Here is a 13,519-nt window from a genome sequence, read left to right on the forward strand (position 1 = left end):
GTTGTGTGTTGTGTGTTGTGTGTTGTGTGTTGTGTGTTGTGTGTTGTGTGTGTGTGTGTGTGTGTGTTGTGTGTTGTGTGTGTGTTGTGTGTTGTGTGTGTGTTGTGTGTGTGTTGTGTGTTGTGTGTTGTGTGTGTGTTGTGTGTTGTGTGTTGTGTGTTGTGTGTGTGTTGTGTGTTGTGTGTTGTGTGTGTGTGTGTGTGTGTGTGTTGTGTGTTGTGTGTTGTGTGTGTGTTGTGTGTTGTGTGTTGTGTGTTGTGTGTGTGTTGTGTGTTGTGTGTTGTGTGTGTGTTGTGTGTTGTGTGTGTGTGTGTGTGTGTGTGTGTGTGTGTGTGTGTGTTGTGTGTTGTGTGTGTTGTGTGTGTGTGTGTGTGTGTGTGTGTGTGTGTGTGTGTGTGTGTGTGTGTGTGTGTTGTGTGTTGTGTGTGTGTGTGTAGTGTTTTGTGTGTGTGTTTGTGTGTGTGTGTGTGTGTGTGTGTGTGTGTGTTGTGTGTGTGTGTGTTGTGTGTGTGTGTGTTGTGTGTGGTGGCTCTGGGGTACGAATCATGGAGATGGCACTGGAGTACGAATCATGGAGATGGCACTGGGGGTATGAAGAACAGGGGGGTGGCACTGCCGGAGGGGGGGTGTGGAGGGTTGACACGGTAGTAACAGTATTAATCAGGCGAGTCGTTACAGCTTAATGGTGGTAATTACTGTCTAACCAGGCAGGGGGCAGGGGGCAGGGGTCAGGGGGCAGGGGTCAGGGGTCAGGGGGCAGGGAAGATGTTAGGCAGGAAGGATGGAAGAGGAAGCGGAGGAACAAGGTTTGAATGCCTTTTGCCAGCACCAATAGTCTGACTGATGACTGTCACCCAGGAGGCCACTGTGGTAGATGCCTCAGTCCACAACACCACCACCTAGGTTCCACCACCACCTAGGTTCCACCACCACCTTCAGGTTCCACTTCTCAACATTTGTCAGAAATCGGATCCTGGGATCAATTTTACAAATGGTCTGGCGGTACTACTGCCTTAAATTGAATATGACAGAGGTGGTATTGATGGAACATCCAGCTCCACCACCAGAGTTGCAAATGGATGGACTTCCAGCAAGTCTGGAGGACACTACTGGAGTATATGTCTTCACGGAGTGCATTATGATCTTGGGATGTCAACTGACATTTACTGACTTGAGACTGACACCTGTCAGTAAGTCTATCGTCATTCTATCATGCAGGAGAAGCCACACGTCTATGGTGCTTCCAGCACAGTAAGCCGACTCTTGGATGTCACTGCCGCCCGGCTCCGGCTGGGTTATAAGTATCTCTGGCAGGTTAAATCACCACCACCAGATGTAGACCAAACGAAATGTAAACTTTGCCAGATGGACTGTTGTCACACCTTGCGTCATTATGTACTGGAGTGCGTCACACCCTGCGTCATTATGTACTGGGGTGCGTCACACCCTGCGTCATTATGTACTGGAGTGCGATAAAATTAATAAATTTAGAGACAACTCGGAAATGTTCAAGAAATGGCAAAGTATTTTATCCACAGTGGTATATTACAGTGTGTGTTATGGCAGCTGGTGATCGTGGCACCAGCTGCCATAACATGGGACGCCAGCAGATCTTCGTCTTATATTTCGTGTTCATGAGACAGAGATCAACAAGCCTGTCAGAGTGTAAAATGTTTATCAGGATTCCATTTGACACTTGTATGACAGTAGTAGTAGTAGTCCCCCCCCCTCTGTGGATGGTGGTTGTTAACCACCTTACTGCTACAGGATGGTAGTGTCTCCCTGGATGGTTGTAGAAGCAATAAAGATCCACCAGTAGTAGGAGCAGCATCAGTAGCAGCATCCAGCAGATGTGGTCTCTGGTGTCACCATGGTAACTTCCTACACACACCATTATTGGGTGACATTACCCACCAGGATCGTTACTTTGCACCAGTCAAACTAATGTCTTTTGGAAGATGTTTGCACCTTAGTCTTGTTACCACCAGTCAACTCTGAACCTTCAGATGCAAACCTGTCTCCTAGTGGGGTTTGTACGACTGTGTTCATGTGCAGGATTCTTAACACTAATATTTGCTTCAGAAATCTGGTATATATTTTTTTTCCAGTGAGAGATCTTGTTACAGAAGTTAGTATGCTCTCTGTTCCTTAGTAAATGGACAATTGAGCACACAGTGTGGCTTGTAAATTATTTAAATTGGACCGAAACGTTGTGGGAAGTTTCTGTGTGGGTTATTTGTGTGTTGTTCCAGTCACGATATTGTGTCTGTGTTCTTTGTGCACAGTGTGATACGCGTGTCTGTCAGAAGTACTTGTAACCAGGTGTAAGCCTGGCTACAGCAACAGACTGCCAGAAGTACTTGTAACCAGGTCTAAGCCTGGCTACATCATCATCAGACTGTCAGAAGTACTTGTAACCAGGTCTAAGCCTGGCTACAGCAACAGACTGCCAGAAGTACTTGTAACCAGGTCTAAGCCTGGCTACAGCAACAGACTGCCAGAAGTACTTGTAACCAGGTCTAAGCCTGGCTACAGCAACAGACTGCCAGAAGTACTTGTAACCAGGTCTAAGCCTGGCTACATCATCATCAGACTGTCAGAAGTACTTGTAACCAGGTCTAAGCCTGGCTACAGCAACAGACTGCCAGAAGTACTTGTAACCAGGTCTAAGCCTGGCTACAGCAACAGACTGCCAGAAGTACTTGTAACCAGGTGTAAGCCTGGCTACAGCAACATCAGACTGTCAAAAATACTTGTAACCAGGTCTAAGCCTGGCTACTACAACAATAGTCAGTGTTCACGCTACTAATTGCTTCATACATATCCTAATTCACGTTCATGTTATCATGGTAAGTGATAGCTCTGCTCAGACGTCTAACTGCGTCCCTGCGACGTTCAGATTCATTATTTACATATTTTACTGTTATACTCGACATAGATATATCCAGGTTATATTTGATTTACTCCCGAGTGTGGGGAGTAAGGTTAAGGATAGGGAGGGAGGAAGAGATAGCAGGGATTGCGGTGGGTAGGGAGGAGGTAGGGAGAGATGTGGGTAAGTAGATACGGAGAGATATGAATAGGAAGGGAGGAGAGGAGATAGGAAATGGATAGGGTGATGGTATGGGAAGTGAGAGACTAGGTGATGGGGGGGTGATAGGTTACCCAGGGAGGATGTTGAAGTGGGAAGGAGGAGGGTGATCAAAGGGGTGTCTTGTGTGGGGTGACAACTTCCTGGGTGGCTAACAGAGGACTGGATTAAGTCTGGGTGGGTGGGTGTTATTACGACTGTCTGGGTGAGTGGGTGTCGTTACGACTGTTTGGGTGGGTAGAATTACGACTGTCTGGGTGGGCTTCCTGGAGGTTCTTGGGATGTGGTAGTACCCTTCCAGGGAGGCTGTGAGGGTGAGCATTCAGGTCTGGAAGCATCCAGGCTCCATGCAGGTCCATGGAAGGTGGTAGTACCCTTCCAGGGAGGCTGTGAGGGTGAGCATTCAGGTCTGGAAGCATCCAGGCTCCATGCAGGTCCATGGAAGGTGGTAGTACCCTTCCAGGGACGCTGTGAGGGTGAGCATTCAGGTCTGGAAGCATCCAGGCTCCATGCAGGTCCATGGAAGGTGGTAGTACCCTTCCAGGGACGCTGTGAGGGTGAGCATTCAGGTCTGGAAGCATCCAGGCTCCATGCAGGTCCATGGAAGGTGGTAGCACCCTTCCAGGGAGGCTGTGAGGGTGAGCATTCAGGTCTGGAAGCATCCAGGCTCCATGCAGGTCCATGGAAAGTGGTAGTACCCTTCCAGGGACGCTGTGAGGGTGAGCATTCAGGTCTGGAAGCTTCCAGGCTCCATGCAGGTCCATGGAAGGTGGTAGCACCCTTCCAGGGAGGCTGTGAGGGTGAGCATTCAGGCCTGGAAGCTTCCAGGCTCCATGCAGGTCCATGGAAGGTGGTAGTACCCTTCCAGGGAGGCTGTGAGGGTGAGCATTCAGGTCTGGAAGCATCCAGGCTCCATGCAGGTCCATGGAAGGTGGTAGTACCCTTCCAGGGAGGCTGTGAGGGTGAGCACTCAGGTCTGGAAGCATCCAGGCTCCATGCAGGTCCATGGGGATCAAGCCTGGATCACATCTTGACAGGTTTCCAGAGTTTTCAATCACTCCGGCTCAGAATTTTAGAATTGGTAAACTGAAGCCCCAGTTTACTGGTACTTGGTTACAGTACCTCCTTGCACTCCGGTTTTCGAACTATCCACCGAGAGGTAAGAGAGAAGTTGTACAGTATTCTTCTGATAGACTGAAGAGCTTACAGTAGACAGTAGTAGTACCATTGGATTAATAAATCCACTGGTTGGCGAAACGTTGTCAAAATAAAGATCCCAGATGTTAAACATGTCTAAATCAAGTCTAAAATCTCTGTTAGTGAAGCAAATCTGTTTCCTCTGTGTATGGAAGATTGGTCATTATATTGGATCATGCAATTTTACGATTATACAGGTGGTTTTAACACCTGCCTGTGTTGCTCTCTCAGACGCATCTGTACACCTGGTGGGTGTACAGATGTTCTTACAGTACACACACTGTCTACTAAGATCTATCTACTTCCACCTTGATTAGGGGAAATTGTGTATTATATAGTTTGATGGTGACAACTTCCCTGGATAGAGGATCTGGCTAGGATCTGGCTAGGGACTGGCTAGGGACTGGATAGGGACTGGCTAGGGACTGGCTAGGGGACAAAGGACAGTAGAAATGAAGCTGGTGTAGAGAGGGAAGAAACACAGGTACTACTGTTGGTAATTACAGTGTTCAGGTTGTGTACTAGTAAAGGTGGAGTTGAATACAACGGTAGATGTAGTGGGTAGTGATGTACTAGGTTATTGATCACTGATGTACAGTGTTGTGATGGTGTACAGTGTAGTGATGGTGTAGTGTAGTGATGTACAGTGTAGTGGTGTACAGTGTTGTGATGGTGTAGTGTAGTGATGGTGTAGTGTAGTGATGTACAGTGTAGTGATGTACAGTGTAGTGATGGTGTAGTGTAGTGATGTACAGTGTAGTGATGTACAGTGTAGTGATGTACAGTGTAGTGATGGTGTAGTGTGATGGTGTAGTGTAGTGATGTACAGTGTAGTGATGTACAGTGTAGTGATGGTGTAGTGTAGTGATGGTGTACAATGTTGTGATGGTGTACAATGTTGTGATGGTGTACAATGTTGTGATGGTGTACAGTGTAGTGATGGTGTACAATGTTGTGATGGTGTACAGTGTAGTGATGGTGTACAGTGTAGTGATGGTGTACAGTTGTGATGGTGTACAGTGTAGTGATGGTGTACAATGTTGTGATGGTGTACAGTGTTGTGATGGTGTACAATGTTGTGATGGTGTACAGTGTAGTGATGGTGTACAATGTTGTGATGGTGTACAATGTTGTGATGGTGTACAGTGTTGTGATGGTGTACAATGTTGTGATGGTGTACAATGTTGTGATGGTGTACAATGTTGTGATGGTGTACAGTGTAGTGATGGTGTACAATGTTGTGATGGTGTACAATGTTGTGATGGTGTACAGTGTAGTGATGGTGTACAATGTTGTGATGGTGTACAGTGTAGTGATGGTGTACAGTGTAGTGATGGTGTAGTGTAGTGATGTACAGTGTAGTGATGTACAGTGTAGTGATGGTGTACAGTGTAGTGATGTACAGTGTAGTGATGGTGTACAATGTTGTGATGGTGTACAATGTTGTGATGGTGTACAGTGTTGTGATGGTGTACAGTGTAGTGATGTACAGTGTAGTGATGTACAGTGTAGTGATGGTGTACAGTGTAGTGATGGTGTAGTGTAGTGATGGTGTACAGTGTAGTGATGTACAGTGTAGTGATGGTGTACAGTGTTGTGATGGTGTACAGTGTTGTGATGGTGTACAGTGTAGTGATGTACAGTGTAGTGATGGTGTACAGTGTTGTGATGGTGTACAGTGTAGTGATGGTGTAGTGTAGTGATGGTGTACAGTGTAGTGATGTACAGTGTAGTGATGGTGTACAGTGTTGTGATGGTGTACAGTGTTGTGATGGTGTACAGTGTTGTGATGGTGTACAGTGTTGTGATGGTGTACAGTGTTGTGATGGTGTACAGTGTAGTGATGTACAGTGTAGTGATGGTGTACAGTGTTGTGATGGTGTACAGTGTTGTGATGGTGTACAGTGTAGTGATGTACAGTGTAGTGATGTACAGTGTAGTGATGGTGTACAGTGTAGTGATGGTGTACAGTGTTGTGATGGTGTACAGTGTTGTGATGGTGTACAGTGTAGTGATGGTGTACAGTGTAGTGATGGTGTACAGTGTTGTGATGGTGTACAGTGTTGTGATGGTGTACAGTGTTGTGATGGTGTACAGTGTTGTGATGTACAGTGTAGTGATGGTGTACAGTGTTGTGATGGTGTACAGTGTTGTGATGGTGTACAGTGTTGTGATGGTGTACAGTGTAGTGATGTACAGTGTAGTGATGTACAGTGTAGTGATGTACAGTGTTGTGATGGTGTACAGTGTTGTGATGGTGTACAGTGTTGTGATGGTGTACAGTGTAGTGATGTACAGTGTAGTGATGTACAGTGTAGTGATGGTGTACAGTGTAGTGATGGTGTACAGTGTTGTGATGGTGTACAGTGTTGTGATGGTGTACAGTGTAGTGATGTACAGTGTAGTGATGGTGTACAGTGTAGTGATGGTGTACAGTGTAGTGATGGTGTACAGTGTTGTGATGGTGTACAGTGTTGTGATGGTGTACAGTGTTGTGATGGTGTACAGTGTAGTGATGTACAGTGTAGTGATGTACAGTGTAGTGATGGTGTACAGTGTTGTGATGGTGTACAGTGTTGTGATGGTGTACAGTGTAGTGATGTACAGTGTAGTGATGGTGTACAGTGTTGTGATGGTGTACAGTGTAGTGATGTACAGTGTAGTGATGGTGTACAGTGTTGTGATGGTGTACAGTGTAGTGATGTACAGTGTAGTGATGGTGTACAGTGTTGTGATGGTGTACAATGTTGTGATGGTGTAGTGTAGTGATGTACAGTGTAGTGATGGTGTACAGTGTTGTGATGGTGTACAGTGTTGTGATGGTGTAGTGTAGTGATGTACAGTGTAGTGATGGTGTACAGTGTAGTGATGTACAGTGTAGTGATGGTGTACAGTGTAGTGATGTAAAGTGTAGTGATGGTGTACAGTGTAGTGATGTACAGTGTAGTGATGGTGTACAGTGTTGTGATGGTGTACAATGTTGTGATGGTGTACAATGTTGTGATGGTGTACAATGTTGTGATGGTGTAGTGTAGTGATGTACAGTGTAGTGATGGTGTACAGTGTTGTGATGGTGTACAGTGTTGTGATGGTGTAGTGATGGTGTACAGTGTTGTGATGGTGTACAGTGTTGTGATGGTGTACAATGTTGTGATGGTGTAGTGTAGTGATGTACAGTGTAGTGACGGTGTACAGTGTAGTGACACTGTCAACCAACAAATATTAACAATATCAACCAACAATATTAATATCAACCAACAAATATTAACAATATCAACCAACAATATTAATATCAACCAACAAATATTAACAATATCAACCAACAAATATTAACAATATCAACCAACAAATATTAACAATATCAACCAACAAATATTAACAATATCAACCAACAAATATTAACAATATCAACCAACAAATATTAACAATATCAACCAACAAATATTAACAATATCAACCAACAAATATTAACAATATCAACCAACAAATATTAACAATATCAACCAACAAATATTAACAATATCAACCAACAAATATTAACAATATCAACCAACAATATTAACAATATCAACCAACAATATTAATATCAACCAACAAATATTAACAATATCAACCAACAATATTAACAATATCAACCAACAAATATTAACAATATCAACCAACAATATTAATATCAACCAACAAATATTAACAATATCAACCAACAATATTAATATCAACCAACAAATATTAACAATATCAACCAACAAATATTAACAATATCAACCAACAATATTAATATCAACCAACAAATATTAACAATATCAACCAACAAATATTAACAATATCAACCAACAAATATTAACAATATCAACCAACAATATTAACAATATCAACCAACAATATTAATATCAACCAACAAATATTAACAATATCAACCAACAATATTAACAATATCAACCAACAAATATTAACAATATCAACCAACAATATTAACAATATCAACCAACAATATTAATATCAACCAACAAATATTAACAATATCAACCAACAATATTAATATCAACCAACAAATATTAACAATATCAACCAACAAATATTAACAATATCAACCAACAATATTAATATCAACCAACAAATATTAACAATATCAACCAACAATATTAATATCAACCAACAAATATTAACAATATCAACCAACAAATATTAACAATATCAACCAACAAATATTAACAATATCAACCAACAAATATTAACAATATCAACCAACAAATATTAACAATATCAACCAACAAATATTAACAATATCAACCAACAATATTAACAATATCAACCAACAATATTAATATCAACCAACAAATATTAACAATATCAACCAACAATATTAACAATATCAACCAACAATATTAATATCAACCAACAAATATTAACAATATCAACCAACAAATATTAACAATATCAACAAACAAATATTAACAATATCAACCAACAAATATTAACAATATCAACCAACAAATATTAACAATATCAACCAACAAATATTAACAATATCAACCAACAAATATTAACAATATCAACCAACAAATATTAACAATATCAACCAACAAATATTAACAATATCAACCAACAAATATTAACAATATCAACCAACAAATATTAACAATATCAACCAACAAATATTAACAACAAATATAACAAATATTAACAATGTCAACCAACAAATATTAACAATATCAACCAACAAATATTAACAATATCAACCAACAAATATTAACAATATCAACCAACAAATATTAACAATATCAACCAACAAATATTAACAATATCAACCAACAAATATTAACAATATCAACCAACAAATATTAACAATATCAACCAACAAATATTAACAATATCAACCAACAAATATTAACAATATCAACCAACAAATATTAACAATATCAACCAACAAATATTAACAATATCAACCAACAAATATTAACAATATCAACCAACAAATATTAACAATATCAACCAACAAATATTAACAATATCAACCAACAAATATTAACAATATCAACCAACAAATATTAACAATATCAACCAACAAATATTAACAATATCAACCAACAAATATTAACAATATCAACCAACAAATATTAACAATATCAACCAACAATATTAACAATATCAACCAACAATATTAATATCAACCAACAAATATTAACAATATCAACCAACAATATTAACAATATCAACCAACAATATTAATATCAACCAACAAATATTAACAATATCAACCAACAATATTAATATCAACCAACAAATATTAACAATATCAACCAACAAATATTAACAATATCAACCAACAAATATTAACAATATCAACCAACAAATATTAACAATATCAACCAACAAATATTAACAATATCAACCAACAAATATTAACAATATCAACCAACAAATATTAACAATATCAACCAACAAATATTAACAATATCAACCAACAAATATTAACAATATCAACCAACAAATATTAACAATATCAACCAACAAATATTAACAATATCAACCAACAAATATTAACAATATCAACCAACAAATATTAACAATATCAACCAACAAATATTAACAATATCAACCAACAAATATTAACAATATCAACCAACAAATATTAACAATATCAACCAACAAATATTAACAATATCAACCAACAAATATTAACAATATCAACCAACAAATATTAACAATATCAACCAACAAATATTAACAATATCAACCAACAATATTAACAATATCAACCAACAATATTAATATCAACCAACAAATATTAACAATATCAACCAACAATATTAACAATATCAACCAACAATATTAATATCAACCAACAAATATTAACCATATCAACCAACAATATTAATATCAACCAACAAATATTAACAATATCAACCAACAAATATTAACAATATCAACCAACAAATATTAACAATATCAACCAACAAATATTAACAATATCAACCAACAAATATTAACAATATCAACCAACAAATATTAACAATATCAACCAACAAATATTAACAATATCAACCAACAAATATTAACAATATCAACCAACAAATATTAACAATATCAACCAACAAATATTAACAATATCAACCAACAATATTAATATCAACCAACAAATATTAACAATGTCAACCAACAAATATTAACAATGTCAACCAACAAATATTAACAATGTCAACCAACAAATATTAACAATATCAACCAACAAATATTAACAATATCAACCAACAAATATTAACAATATCAACCAACAAATATTAACAATATCAACCAACAAATATTAACAATATCAACCAACAAATATTAACAATATCAACCAACAAATATTAACAATATCAACCAACAAATATTAACAATATCAACCAACAAATATTAACAATATCAACCAACAAATATTAACAATATCAACCAACAAATATTAACAATATCAACCAACAAATATTAACAATATCAACCAACAAATATTAACAATATCAACCAACAAATATTAACAATATCAACCAACAAATATTAACAATATCAACCAACAAATATTAACAATATCAACCAACAATATTAATATCAACCAACAAATATTAACAATATCAACCAACAATATTAACAATATCAACCAACAATATTAACAATATCAACCAACAATATTAATATCAACCAACAAATATTAACAATATCAACCAACAATATTAACAATATCAACCAACAATATTAACAATATCAACCAACAAATATTAACAATATCAACCAAGTAGGTTGGTAGACAGCAACCACCCAGGGAAGTACTACCGTCCTGCCAGATGACTGTGAAACAAAAACCTGTAACTGTTTTGCATGATGGTAGGATTGCTGGTTTCTTTTTCTGTCTCATAAACACGCTAAGATAACAGGGATATCTTGCTACTCCTACTTACACTTTGGTCACACTTCATAGACACGCACATGCATATATATATATATACATACATCTAGGTTTTTCTCCTTTTTCTAAATAGCTCTTGTTCTTTTTATTTCTTCTATTGTCCATGGGGAAGTGGAAAAGAATCTTTCCTCCGTAAGCCATGCGTGTCGTATGAGGCGACTAAAATGCCGGGAGCAATGGGCTAGTAACCCCTTCTCCTGTATACAATTACTAAAAAAGAGAAGAAGAAAAACTTTATAAAACTGGGTTGCTTAAATGTGCGTGGATGTAGTGCGGATGACAAGAAACAGATGATTGCTGATGTTATGAATGAAAAGAAGTTGGATGTCCTGGCCCTAAGCGAAACAAAGCTGAAGGGGGTAGGAGAGTTTCAGTGGGGGGAAATAAATGGGATTAAATCTGGAGTATCTGAGAGAGTTAGAGCAAAGGAAGGGGTAGCAGTAATGTTAAATGATCAGTTATGGAAGGAGAAAAGAGAATATGAATGTGTAAATTCAAGAATTATGTGGATTAAAGTAAAGGTTGGATGCGAGAAGTGGGTCATAATAAGCGTGTATGCACCTGGAGAAGAGAGGAATGCAGAGGAGAGAGAGAGATTTTGGGAGATGTTAAGTGAATGTATAGGAGCCTTTGAACCAAGTGAGAGAGTAATTGTGGTAGGGGACTTGAATGCTAAAGTAGGAGAAACTTTTAGAGAGGGTGTGGTAGGTAAGTTTGGGGTGCCAGGTGTAAATGATAATGGGAGCCCTTTGATTGAACTTTGTATAGAAAGGGGTTTAGTTATAGGTAATACATATTTTAAGAAAAAGAGGATAAATAAGTATACACGATATGATGTAGGGCGAAATGACAGTAGTTTGTTGGATTATGTATTGGTAGATAAAAGACTGTTGAGTAGACTTCAGGATGTACATGTTTATAGAGGGGCCACAGATATATCAGATCACTTTCTAGTTGTAGCTACACTGAGAGTAAAAGGTAGATGGGATACAAGGAGAATAGAAGCATCAGGGAAGAGAGAGGTAAAGGTTTATAAACTAAAAGAGGAAGCAGTTAGGGTAAGATATAAACAGCTATTGGAGGATAGATGGGCTAATGAGAGCATAGGCAATGGGGTCGAAGAGGTATGGGGTAGGTTTAAAAATGTAGTGTTAGAGTGTTCAGCAGAAGTTTGTGGTTACAGGAAAGTGGGTGCAGGAGGGAAGAGGAGCGATTGGTGGAATGATGATGTAAAGAGAGTAGTAAGGGAGAAAAAGTTAGCATATGAGAAGTTTTTACAAAGTAGAAGTGATGCAAGGAGGGAAGAGTATATGGAGAAAAAGAGAGAAGTTAAGAGAGTGGTGAAGCAATGTAAAAAGAGAGCAAATGAGAGAGTGGGTGAGATGTTATCAACAAATTTTGTTGAAAATAAGAAAAAGTTTTGGAGTGAGATTAACAAGTTAAGAAAGCCTAGAGAACAAATGGATTTGTCAGTTAAAAATAGGAGAGGAGAGTTATTAAATGGAGAGTTAGAGGTATTGGGAAGATGGAAGGAATATTTTGAGGAATTGTTAAATGTTGATGAAGATAGGGAAGCTGTGATTTCGTGTATAGGGCAAGGAGGAATAACATCTTGTAGGAGTGAGGAAGAGTCAGTTGTGAGTGTGGGGGAAGTTCGTGAGGCAGTAGGTAAAATGAAAGGGGGTAAGGCAGCCGGGATTGATGGGATAAAGATAGAAATGTTAAAAGCAGGTGGGGATATAGTTTTGGAGTGGTTGGTGCAATTATTTAATAAATGTATGGAAGAGGGTAAGGTACCTAGGGATTGGCAGAGAGCATGCATAGTTCCTTTGTATAAAGGCAAAGGGGATAAAAGAGAGTGCAAAAATTATAGGGGGATAAGTCTGTTGAGTGTACCTGGTAAAGTGTATGGTAGAGTTATAATTGAAAGAATTAAGAGTAAGACGGAGAATAGGATAGCAGATGAACAAGGAGGCTTTAGGAAAGGTAGGGGGTGTGTGGACCAGGTGTTTACAGTGAAACATATAAGTGAACAGTATTTAGATAAGGCTAAAGAGGTCTTTGTGGCATTTATGGATTTGGAAAAGGCGTATGACAGGGTGGATAGGGGGGCAATGTGGCAGATTTTGCAGGTGTATGGTGTAGGAGGTAGGTTACTGAAAGCAGTGAAGAGTTTTTACGAGGATAGTGAGGCTCAAGTTAGAGTATGTAGGAAAGAGGGGAATTTTTTCCCAGTAAAAGTAGGCCTTAGACAAGGATGTGTGATGTCACCGTGGTTGTTTAATATATTT

The sequence above is a fragment of the Cherax quadricarinatus genome, chromosome 93, assembly GCF_038502225.1.
Source record: "Cherax quadricarinatus isolate ZL_2023a chromosome 93, ASM3850222v1, whole genome shotgun sequence".
NCBI lineage: Eukaryota > Metazoa > Arthropoda > Malacostraca > Decapoda > Parastacidae > Cherax > Cherax quadricarinatus.